The 13,277-nt window shown below is 40.6% G+C and overlaps 1 long non-coding RNA gene across 1 annotated transcript; it reads left to right on the forward strand.

Annotated features, from left to right (window-relative positions):
• Window positions 1-1,081: 1,081 nt before the first annotated feature.
• On the forward strand, window positions 1,082-4,905 carry LOC117521866. The gene is made up of 3 exons (XR_004564086.1): window positions 1,082-2,020; window positions 3,212-3,216; window positions 4,895-4,905. It is a non-coding gene; the product is annotated as an uncharacterized LOC117521866 (long non-coding RNA).
• The last annotated feature ends 8,372 nt before the right edge of the window (window positions 4,906-13,277 follow it).

Genomic DNA, 13,277 nt, shown 5'->3' on the forward strand with positions numbered 1-13,277 from the left:
GCTTTATTTTTTTAATGCACTTTGAACACCTTTTTCACTATGTTAAATTTTGTTTATTTTTCCTTTCCTCTCCAAACCTTTTAAGTCCGCGTGTGGTTTACTCAGGTTTATATTTGCACTGAAAGGCTGCGCCGTACTTTTCATTGCACTATGTTACAATGACAATAAACAATCTGAATCTGTGAGAACTGGTTGCCAGTCGTATGGGACCTCAGTTGTATTTCTTGGTTTTATTCATGTAAAAGTCAACTTTTGTCATGTTATTGCGTAAACATGATTGAGCAAACATATGTTCGGCAAAATGTAGGAGATAAATACATTTCCTTAACAAAAATAAAATAAAATAAAATAGCTATACAGTGTTTTCTCTGGACAGCAGAGGAGTCGCTGAGGTGCCACAAACTGCCAGTTCTGCTGTTGGGACCCTGGGATGGTTCACTTAGGGATTTTTGTTGTTTGTTTTTAAAAGCTTCTCAGATGCTTTGTTTGTTTCAATCATTCTGAAGCAGCAATTCATTTTCTGAAGCAATTGGTTCAGTCTGAAAATGCTTTTTTTCTGTCATCACTTTGTGTGTATGGAATTTATCAGATCTATAAATCGAAGATCCTCTGCTCCAGCTGCAGCTTTAAACTAATATATTATTGGTCAATTGCCAGCTGTACAGATTTTTACATTTTCAGTAAGAGCTGCCAAACTGAAGCTCAACCATTTTAGAGACAACACAATGCAACAAATTGCCCAGTTTAATCATTTTCACACCTCTCACTTTTGTCTGTACATAACTTACTGCAGGGTGTGGCACTTCCCAGGATGCACTGGGTGAGCATTCCAAATCACATCAATTCCACTTGTTAAAAACTAACAGCTGGAATTTTAGCAGCTCAAACTATAAAAGTTTGACACCATGATTTCTGACCAAAGGGGCTCCTCAGGGATCCCCATTAGGACACCGTTAGTCCTGTTCCAGTGGTTTACACACCAAAAACCTCAGATCTTTTCTAACCCTGTTTGAAAAGAAGACAAAGAAAGAGTGAGAAAAATGGAAAGACGGGGACACGATGTGGAACAAATGTCCTCCTAATTGTTTATTTACACATAACTGGAGCAGCACTTTAAAAGTACAAACTTCTTCTTGCTCCAAAGAAATGTTTATGCCTCCTGACATCTCCAAAACATAGAGAGACTTTTCTTGTACAAAGTTAATATATATAAAAAATAAAGACACACACAAACTGGATGTTTGCTGAGGATAAATAAACACATGATGTACGTCAGCTGTTCAGTCAACAATGTTCACATTTCAGTGAACGTGTTTGGGGTGAAATTATGAAGTGATAAATATGAAAATAAAGATTTTTAATCTGGAAACATCATTATTGAATTTACTGGAAAATGCAAAAAATAAAAAAAAATTCTCCAATGTAATGTTAAATTCTTTACAAACTAAAACTATTGCAAAAAAAAAGAGGAACATGTGTCAGAATTAAATAAAGTACAGATGAATTCAGGTCATTAAACATTCGACACAAACAAGCTCCTTATAAAGTATTTTCAGACACGGCCGCGGGCAACTCGCACAGATCAAACGGTCTGTTCCTATCAAACACAAACTGACATTAGTTCTCTAAAGTGCAACACTAACTTTGTTCTCCAAGAGGCAGAGTTCAGCATTTTTGGTTTTTCTAAAGGTGAAGCAGGTTACAAAGGAACCGTGTGACTCCCCGCCTGCTGCGTCCGTGAGATCTCCACAAACATTTTGTGTATCAGAGTGAAAGTTGATACAAGAGTTCACTTTAGTATAAGACCTTGGACAAGTTTGACATTGGGCGCATTGCAATTCCAACTTTCGCCACAAGAGGGCAGAGACTCTGAAACCCTGTGTGTGTGTGTGACATCTTGACAAAGACTTTAAGATGAAACTTCGTAAACAAGGTCACGTCATTAAAATCTTGAAGAAGTTTGATATTTGGGATGTTTTGACTCTAATTGTAGCCACCAGGGGGCAGAGAGTCTAAAACTGTACGTAAAAAAATATCTTGACAAAGACCTGGTGAATTAAGGTGAAACTCGACACGTGGTCACCTAAAAATCTGAGAGGTTTGATTTTGCTAATGTACTGAGTCTAACTGTGGCCACCAGGGGGCAAAGACTATTAATAAACTACTTGGCACATAAGGTCACCTAAGACCTCAGACAAGTCTGACATCGGGTGCGTTTTGATACCAATTGTGGCAACTGGAAGACTGAGTCCCTAACCCCTGGTGTGTGCGGTAAAGTCACGTGGACTTTATTGCAGTGAAACTTGCCATTCTATAGATTATCGCCAGCAGAAGTTCAACTTTGGAAAGTATCACCCTTGTAGTTTACTGGATATCATCTCTTCCACAACACAAACATCGCAATATACGGGGAGATAAATGTGATCATATGTCATTTATCTCTTGAAACACAGCGGTGAGAGGTAGGAGTGAAAACGTTTTCCACTGCTATACCGTCATACATCACCAAACGCCGCCTCTCGCGGCTGCGTCACTCGATGGCACAGCGGCGGTTACAAACTGCAAAACAAACTGCATTTAACGACAAATTCAAAATGATAAGATTCAGTCGGAGCTCCCTCTCAGAAAACTGCTCCACGAACTCACACATAAATCAACATGAAAATAAATCAACTATTTAGATTATCGTTTAAGCAATAAATTAACAAAACAATCATTCCCTGGCTGCAGTTTCACAAAATTTATTTGCTCTCATTTTTCTGCTGATGTAGCTATAAAATAAGTTTTGGACTGTTGACTAGATGAAACATCACCTGAAGACACCTCGGCTTTGGAGATACTGATGCTCGTCATTTTAAAGACAATCTTAATCACTAAAGACACTAAATCAGCCAACCAATAATTAGGAGTGAGTCAGCTACAAGGTGAAATCCAGACTGACATGTGATCCTACTAGCTTGACTAGCTTTGGTTGACCTGGTAAAGCACTGGTGTCATATAGTCCATGAGCCAGTAGACAATTTTGACCTAATCAGTACCACTTAAGAGAACTAAATGACACATTTCAGCTTCAGTATATATGTATATTATATTTATATGGTGGCTATCCAGGGTGGTAGCAGTAGACCGGTAGGAGTCAAAATTTAGAAACACTCCAATTGTATTTCAAGTTATACCACATTGTTTATCTGATCATAAAGATTCTAAAAAGTCATAGTTTGGATGATGTACAGTTTTATGTAAAAGTTTGGGCACCCCTGATAATTTTCATGATTTTCCTTTATAAATCATCGGTTGTCTGGATCAGAAATTTCAGTTAAATATATCATATAGCAGACAAAGACACTGATATTTGAGAAGTGAAATGAAGTTTATAGTATTTACAGAAAGTGTGCAATAATTCTTTAAACAAAATTAGGCAGGTGCATAAATATGGGCACCCTTGTCATTTTATTGATTTGAATACATTCAACACTAATTATTGGAACACAAAATTGGTTTGGTAAGCTCAGTGACACTTGACCTCTTTACACAGTTGAATCCAATCATGAGAAAGGGTCTTGTTTCCTTTCTTTGCATCTATTCTAATGAGTGGCAACATGGGAGCCTCTAAAAAAACTCTCAAATGACCTGAAAACAAAGATTGTTCAACATCATGGTTTAGGGGAAGGATACAAAAAGCTATCTCAGAGATTTCAGCTGTCAGTTTCCACTGTGAGGAACATAGTGAGGAAATACAGTACTAGTTAAGGCCCAAAGTGGCAGTCCAAGAAAAATCTCAGATAAGCTGAAGTGAAGGATGGTGAGAACAGTCATAGTCAACCCACAGACCTGCTCCAAAGACCTACAACATGATCTTGTTGCAGACAGTGTCTCTGTGCATCGTTCAGCTGTACAGCACACTTTGCACAAAGAGATGCCGTATGATGATGTAATGCAGAGGAAGCATTTTCTGTGTACACGCCACAAACAGAGTCTCTTGAGGTATACTAAAGCACATTTGGAATAAGGTGCTGTGGACTGATGAAACTAAAATTGAGTTATTTGGACATAAGGGGTGGTATGCATGGCTGAAAAAGAACACAGCATTCCAAGAAAAGCACTTGCTATCTACAGTAACATTTGGAGGTGGTTCCATCATGCTGTGGGGCTGTGCGGCCAGTGCAGGTACTGGGAATCTTGTTAAAGTTGAGGGTAACATGGATTCCAGTCAATATCAGCAGATTCTTGAGAACAATGTTCATGAATCAGTGACAAAGTTGAAGTTGCGCCGGGGCTGGATCTTTCAACAAGACAACAACCTTAAACACTGCTCAAAATCTACTAAGGCATTCATGCAGAGGAACAAGTACAACGTTCTGGAATGACCATCTCAGTCCCCAGACCTGAATATTATTGAAAATCTGTGGTGTGGTTTTAAGCGGGCTGTCCATGCTCGGAAATCAACAACCCTGAGATGTTTTGTCAAGAAGAATGGTCCAAAATACCTTCAACCAGAATCCAGACTCTCATTGGAAGCTGTAGGAAGCGTTTAGAGGCTGTTATTTCTGCAAAAGGAGGCTCTACTAAATGTTGATGTATTTTTTCTGTTGGGGTGCCCAAATTTATGCACCTGTCTAATTTTGTTTAAAGAATTATTCAAATCAAATCAATTTTATTTATATAGTGCCAAATCACAACAAACAGTTGCCCCAAGGCGCTTTATATTGTAAGGCAAGGCCATACAATAATTATGTAAAAACCGCAACGGTCAAAACGACCCCCTGTGAGCAAGCACTTGGCAACAGTGGGAAGGAAAAACTCCCTTTTAACAGGAAGAAACCTCAAGCAGAAACAGGCTCAGGGAGGGGCAGTCTTCTGCTGGGACTGGTTGGGGCTGAGGGGAGAGAACCAGGAAAAAGACATGCTGTGGAGGGGAGCAGAGATCAATCACTAATGATTAAATGCAGAGTGGTGCATACAGAGCAAAAAGAGAAAGAAACACTCAGTGCATCATGGGAACCCCCCAGCAGTCTAAGTCTATAGCAGCATAACTAAGGGATGGTTCAGGGTCACCTGATCCAGCCCTAACTATAAGCTTTAGCAAAAAGGAAAGTTTTAAGCCTAATCTTAAAAGTAGAGAGGGTGTCTGTCTCCCTGATCTGAATTGCGAGCTGGTTCCACAGGAGAGGAGCCTGAAAGCTGAAGGCTCTGCCTCCCATTCTACTCTTACAAACCCTAGGAACTACAAGTAAGCCTGCAGTCTGAGAGCAAAGCGCTCTATTGGGGTGATATGGTACTATGAGGTCCCTAAGATAAGATGGGACCTGATTATTCAAAACCTTATAAGTAAGAAGGAGAATTTTAAATTCTATTCTAGAATTAACAGGAAGCCAATGAAGAGAGGCCAATATGGGTGAGATATGCTCTCTCCTTCTAGTCCCTGTTAGTACTCTAGCTGCAGCATTTTGAATTAACTGAAGGCTTTTCAGGGAACTTTTAGGACAACCTGATAATAATGAATTACAATAGTCCAGCCTAGAGGAAATAAATGCATGAATTAGTTTTTCAGCATCACTCTGAGACAAGACCTTTCTAATTTTAGAGATATTGTGCAAATGCAGAAAAGCAGTCCTACATATTTGTTTAATATGCGCATTGAATGACATATCCTGATCAAAAATGACTCCAAGATTTCTCACAGTATTACTAGACGTCAGGGTAATGCCATCCAGAGTAAGGATCTGGTTAGACACCATGTTTCTAAGATTTGTGAGGCCAAGTACAATAACTTCAGTTTTATCTGAGTTTAAAAGCAGGAAATTAGAGGTCATCCATGTCTTTATGTCTGTAAGACAATCCTGCAGTTTAGCTAATTGGTGTGTGTCCTCTGGCTTCATGGATAGATAAAGCTGAGTATCATCTGCGTAACAATGAAAATTTAAGCAATGCCGTCTAATAATACTGCCTAAGGGAAGCATGTATAAAGTGAATAAAATTGGTCCTAGCACAGAACCTTGTGGAACTCCATAATTAACCTTAGTCTGTGAAGAAGATTCCCCATTTACATGAACAAATTGTAATCTATTAGATAAATATAATTCAAACCAACGCAGCGCAGTGCCTTTAATACCTATGGCATGCTCTAATCTCTGTAATAAAATTTTATGGTCAACAGTATCAAAAGCAGCACTGAGGTCTAACAGAACAAGCACAGAGATGAGTCCACTGTCTGAGGCCATAAGAAGATCATTGTAACCTTCACTAATGCTGTTTCTGTACTATGATGAATTCTAAACCTGACTAATACTCTTCAAATAGACCATTCCTCTGCAGATCAGTTAGCTGTTTTACAACTACCCTTTCAAGAATTTTTGAGAGAAAAGGAAGGTTGGAGATTGGCCTATAATTAGCTAAGATAGCTGGGTCAAGTGATGGCTTTTTAAGTAATGGTTAATTACTGCCACCTTAAAAGCCTGTGGTACATAGCCAACTAATAAAGATAGATTGATCATATTTAAGATCGAAGCATTAATTAATGCTAATAAAATTTTAACTATTAGAGAAAAAATTACTCATAACCATCCCAAAGACGTATCGTTATCTTTGGCTGCTTTCAGTGATGCCGGTATTTGGTTAGACTCTTTCTCTCCGATTGTTCTGTCTGAGTTATTTTCATTAGTTACTTCATCCAAACCATCAACATGTTTATTAGACCCCATTCCTACCAGGCTGCTCAAGGAAGCCCTACCATTAATTAATGCTTCGATCTAAATATGATCAATCTGTCTTTATTAGTTGGCTATGTACCACAGGCTTTTAAGGTGGCAGTAATTAAACCATTACTTAAAAAGCCATCACTTGACCCAGCTATCTTAGCTAATTATAGGCCAATCTCCAACCTTCCTTTTCTCTCAAAAATTCTTGAAAGGGTAGTTGTAAAACAGCTAACTGATCATCTGCAGAGGAATGGTCTATTTGAAGAGTTTCAGTCAGGTTTTAGAATTCATCATAGTACAGAAACAGCATTAGTGAAGGTTATAAATGATCTTATGGCCTCAGACAGTGGACTCATCTCTGTGCTTGTTCTGTTAGACCTCAGTGCTGCTTTTGATACTGTTGACCATAAAATTTTATTACAGAGATTAGAGCATGCCATAGGTATTAAAGGCACTGCGCTGCGGTGGTTTGAATCATATTTATCTAATAGATTAGAATTTGTTCATGTAAATGGGGAATCTTCTTCACAGACTGAGGTTAATTATGGAGTTCCACAAGGTTCTGTGCTAGGACCAATTTTATTCACTTTATACATGCTTCCCATAGGCAGTATTATTAGACGGCATTGCTTAAATTTTCATTGTTACGCAGATGATACCCAGCTTTATCCATGAAGCCAGAGGACACACACCAATTAGCTAAACTGCAGGATTGTCTTACAGACATAAAGACATGGATGACCTCTAATTTCCTGCTTTTAAACTCAGATAAAACTGAAGTTATTGTACTTGGCCCCACAAATCTTAGAAACATGGTGTCTAACCAGATCCTTACTCTGGATGGCATTACCCTGACCTCTAGTAATACTGTGAGAAATCTTGGAGTCATTTTTGATCAGGACATGTCATTCAATGCACATATTAAACAAATATGTAGGACTGCTTTTCTGCATTTACGCAATATCTCTAAAATTAGAAAGGTCTTGTCTCAGAGTGATGCTGAAAAACTAATTCATGCATTTATTTCCTCAAGGCTGGACTATTGTAATTCATTATTATCAGGTTGTCCTAAAAGTTCCCTGAAAAGCCTTCAGTTAATTCAAAATGCTGCAGCTACAGTACTGACGGGGACTAGAAGGAGAGAGCATATCTCACCCATATTGGCCTCTCTTCATTGGCTTCCTGTTAATTCTAGAATAGAATTTAAATTCTTCTTCTTACTTATAACGTTTTGAATAATCAGGTCCCATCTTATCTTAGGGACCTCATAGTACCATATCACCCCAATAGAGCACTTCGCTCTCAGACTGCAGGCTTACTTGTAGTTCCTAGGGTTTGTAAGAATAGAATGGGAGGCAGAGCCTTCAGCTTTCAGGCTCCTCTCCTGTGGAACCAGCTCCCAATTCAGATCAGGGAGACAGGCATCCTCTCTACTTTTAAGATTAGGCTTAAAACTTTCCTTTTTGCTAAAGCTTATAGTTAGGGCTGGATCAGGTGACCCTGAAACCATCCCTTAATTATGCTGCTATAGACGTAGACTGCTGGGGGGTTCCCATGATGCACTGAGTGTTTCTTTCTCTTTTGTTCTGTATGCACCACTCTGCATTTAATCATTAGTGATTGATCTCTGCTCCCCTCCACAGCATGTCTTTTTCCTGGTTCTCTCCCTCAGCCCCAACCAGTCCCAGCAGAAGACTGCCCCTCCCTGAGCCTGGTTCTGCTGGAGGTTTCTTCCTGTTAAAAGGGAGTTTTTCCTTCCCACTGTCGCCAAGTGCTTGCTCACAGGGGGTCGTTTTGACCGTTGGGGTTTTTATGTAATTATTGTATGGCTTTGCCTTACAATATAAAGCGCCTTGGGGCAACTGTTTGTTGTGAGTTGGCGCTATATAAATAAAATTGATTGATTGATTGATTATACCAGGAAGTCAGGCACTTCTGATTTAAAGCTCTCTTTTTTAGAGGAGCTACAGCATCCAAAGTTGTCTTCAATGAGGATGTAAAACTATTGACGAGATACTCTATCTCACTTACAGAGTTTAGGTAGCTACTCTGCACTGTGTTGGTATATGGCATTAGAGAACATAAAGAAGGAATCATATCCTTAAACCTAGTTACAGCGCTTTCTGAAAGACTTCTAGTGTAATGAAACTTATTCCCCACTGCTGGGTAGTCCATCAGAGTAAATGTAAATGTTATTAAGAAATGATCAGACAGAAGGGAGTTTTCAGGGAATACTGTTAAGTCTTCAATTTCCATACCATAAGTCAGAACAAGATCTAAGATACGATTAAAGTGGTGGGTGGACTCATTTACATTTTGAGCAAAACCAATTGAGTCTAATAATAGATTAAATGCAGTGTGAGGCTGTCTTCTCAGCATCTGTGTGGATGTTAAAATCGCCCACTATAATTAGCTTATCTGAGCTAAGCACTAAGTCAGACAAAAGGTCTGAAAATTCACAGAGAAACTCACAGTAACGACCAGGTGGACGATAGATAATAACAAATAAAACTGGTTTTGGGACTTCCAATTTGGATGGACAAGACTAAGAGACAAGCTTTCAAATGAATTAAAGCTCTGTCTGGGTTTTTGATTAATTAATAAGCTGGAATGGAAGATTGCTGCTAATCCTCCCCCTCGGCCCGTGCTACGAGCGTCTGACAGTTAGTGTGACTCGGGGGTGTTGACTCATTTAAACTAACATATTCATCCTGCTGTAACCAGGTTCTGTAAGGCAGAATAAATCAATATGTGATCAATTATTATATCATTTACTAACAGGGACTTAGAAGAGAGAGACCTAATGTTTAATAGACCACATTTAACTGTTTAGTCTGTGGTGCAATTGAAGGTGCTATATTATTTTTTCCTTTTTGAATTTTTATGCTTAAATAGATTTTTGCTGGTTGTTGGTAGTCTGGGAGCAGGCACCGTCTCTACGGGGATGGGGTAATGAGGGATGGCAGGGGGAGAGAAGCTGCAGAGAGGTGTGTAAGACTACAACTCTGCTTCCTGGTCCCAACCCTGGATAGTCACGGTTTGGAGTATTTAAGAAAATTGGCCAGATTTCTAGAAATGAGAGCTGCATCCATCCAAAGTGGGATGGATGCCGTCTCTCCTAAACAAGACCAGGTTTTCCCCAGAAGCTTTGCCAATTATCTATGAAGCCCACCTCATTTTTTGGACACCACTCAGACAGCCAGCAATTCAAGGAGAAACATGCGGCTAAACTGTCACTCCCGGTCTGATTGGGAGGGGGCCCAGAGAAAACTACAGAGTCCGACATTGTTTTTGCAAAGTACACACCGATTCAATATTAATTTTAGTGACCTCCGATTGGCGTAACCGTGTATCATTACTGCACGACGTGATTACAATCTTACCAAATTTACGCTAGCCTTAGCCAGCAGTTTCAAATTTCCTTCAATGTCGCCTGCTCTGGCCCCCGAAGACAATTGACTAGGGTGCTGGTGTCGCTAACTTCACAGTTCTTCAAAACAGAGTTGCCAATAACCAGAGTTTGATCCTCGGCGGGTGTGTCACCAAGTGGGGAAAAACGTTTAGAAATGTGAACGGGTTGGCGGTGTACACGGGGCTTCTGTTTAGGACTACGCTTCCTCCTCACGGTCACCCAGTCGGCCTGCTTTCCCGGCTGCTCGGGATCTGCTGGAAGGGAACTAACGGCGGCTAAGCTACCTTGGTCCGCACCGACTACAGGGGCCTGGCTAGCTGTAGAATTTTCCACGGTGCGGAGCCGAGTCTCCAATTCGCCCAGCCTGGCCTCCAAAGCTACTAACACTTATTTCAAGTACCATTACTGCTAAAGGAGGCCGAGGAATAACTAAACATTTCACACCCAGAGCAGAAAAGTGCGGGAGACAGGAGAAGCCACCATGCTAAACCGGCTAAGAGCTAGTAGCTGCGCTAAGCTAGCGGATTCCTAAAAACACACAAAGTGAATAATGTGTAAATAATTTAGAGGTGATTCAGCAGAGGGAGTGCTTTAGTTAAGGCACGTGAAGATTACACTGTGAAACAAATCGTTATCTAGTTAACTAGATCAATCTAACTGCACAGATTAAACAGCTAACAGATACAGAAAAACAGCGCTGTGCTCCGAACAGGAAGTGATACAATACCACAGTGTATTATTGCACACTTTCTGTAAATCCTATAAACTTCATTTCACTTCTCAAATATCAGTGTTTGTCTGCTATGATATACGAGGTCTGTGATGAAAAAGTCGGTCCTTTTTATTTTTTCAAAAATAAATGGATTTGATTCATATGTTTTTATGTCAGACATGCTTGAACCCTCGTGCGTATGCGTGAGTTTTTTCACACGTGTCGGTGATGTCATTCACCTGTGGGTAGGCCTTGAGTGAGGAGTGCTCCACCCCGCCCGTCGGAATCTCTTTGTCTGAATAGCCGCTGCGGACGGCGCATGTTGCTTTATCAACATTTTTTCTGGACCTGTGAGGAATATCCAAGTGGACACTATTCGAGAAATTAAGCTGGTTTTCGGTGAAAAGTTTAACGGCTGATGAGAGATTATGGGGTGTTTCTGTCGCTGTAAGGACTTCCCACGGAGCGGGACGTCGTGCAGCACTTCCAGGTGCCGTCGTCGGCCTGTTTCGACCTGAAAACATCCTAATTTAAGGCTTAATTCACCCAGGACGTCGTGAGAGAACAGAGAAGATTCAGAAGAGGCCGGCATGAGGACTTTATGTGGACATTCCACTGTTTAAGGACATTTTTTAATGAAAGACGTGCGCGCAAATTCGCCTAGTCGATTCCGTGACGACTCGGCGAATCTGTGTGCGCCGCGACAGGAAAAACACCTCCGTGCTGAAAACCATTTGTAAAATTCAGGCGGCTTTTGATGGCTTTCAACAAGTGAGTAACTGAGAAATTGTTTAACAGCTTGGGCATGTTCCAACTTGCCCGTTAAGGTTTCCAACGGAGGTGTTTTTCCTGTCGCGACCCCCCCGGTCGGGTCCGGCCCGACATGCGACTCGGCCCGCACGTTCTTTCATTACAAAATGTCCGTTAACAATGGAATGTACGAATAAACTCCTCATGCCGACTTCTTCTGAAAGTTCTCTGTTCTCTGACGACTTACTGGATCAACAGCCTGAAATGTGGAAGTTTTCATCTTGAAACGGCGAGATGCTGCCGCCTCGAAGCGCAGATCGCCGTCAGGCGCCGTGGGCCGTCCTTAAAGCGACACTACAGACCAAAATCTCTCATCAGCCGTTAAAATTTTTACCGAAAACCAGCTGAATTTATCGAATAGTGTCCACTCAGTTGTGCCTTACAGGTTTGAAAAAATTTTTATCAAACAAAGCAGCAGTCTCTGAGTCATTCCTAAACAATGAAAAAACGAGAAGGTGGGCCACTCCTCACTCAAAGACTGCCCACAGGCGAATGACGTAACCGACAGGCGTGAAAAAACTCTCGCATGCCCACGAGGGTTCAAGCATGTCTGATGTAATCACACGTGATTCAAATCCATATGGTTTTTGAAAAAAATAATAAGGTCCATTACTTTTATCACAGACCTCGTATTTAACTGAAATTTCTGATCCAGACAACCAAAATCACGAAAATCATCAGGGGTGACCAAATGTTTACATACAACTGTATGACAATGTTTTGGAGTTATGAGGTAAAAACAGCTAACAGTGATAAACAAGGTCAATTTCAGTTTGTAAAGGGGTCACAAGTTAAAGTTGCTCTAATTTTGGTTAAAAAAAAATCCATATTATTGGTTGAGCAAATATGATTAATAAATGTAAATGGACTGCATTTGATATAGCACTTTTTTCCATCTGGATCAGACACCCAAAGTGCTTTACATAATGCCTCACATTCACCCTGATGTCAGGGTGCTGCCATGCAAGGCGCTCACTACACACCGGGACTAACTAGGGGATTAAGGACCTTGCCAAAGGGCCCTTAGTGATTTTCTGCCCAGGCTGGGATTTGAGCCAAGGATCCTCTGGGTCTCAAGCCCAACACTTAACCATTAGACCATCACCTCCCCTATAGTTTTGATCATGTGAAATGTTTGGTCTCCAAAGTAAAGGTTAAACAAGGTCGAGGTCCATGAATTCTATGACCTGTGGCTTCTTCACAGACACCTACCTGGCTACAGCTGCCACCCTGGATGGCCACTGTACATGTTTATGTATGGTGAAAACCCAGTCGAAGCTACACAGATTTCATCACGCCGTCACTAAGGCGCGTCTCCTTACAGCAGCTACAGATGTGTCAGCTGAAGCTGAAGCATAATTCTGCAGATTCATCTGCACAATATCAGAGAACAAACTATTCAATGTGCTAAATCAATGTTACTGTTATACAAACCAACAGAAAAAATGACATTTTGTACCAAAACTAACTGACCTGTTCTAGCTGGTTTCTTAAATGATTTGCTGACCATTAAAACGTGTCGACAGTATAAGATGTACGAGACGTTGGTCCGAGTATGTTGCACCCGTCATACAGCAAAGAGTCACTGCTAATTTTCAACAGACCCATTATCATTTTCACAAAAAACACCACCTGGCGTGTTGGT

Source organism: Thalassophryne amazonica, chromosome 12 (assembly GCF_902500255.1).
Source record: "Thalassophryne amazonica chromosome 12, fThaAma1.1, whole genome shotgun sequence".
Classification (NCBI taxonomy): domain Eukaryota; kingdom Metazoa; phylum Chordata; class Actinopteri; order Batrachoidiformes; family Batrachoididae; genus Thalassophryne; species Thalassophryne amazonica.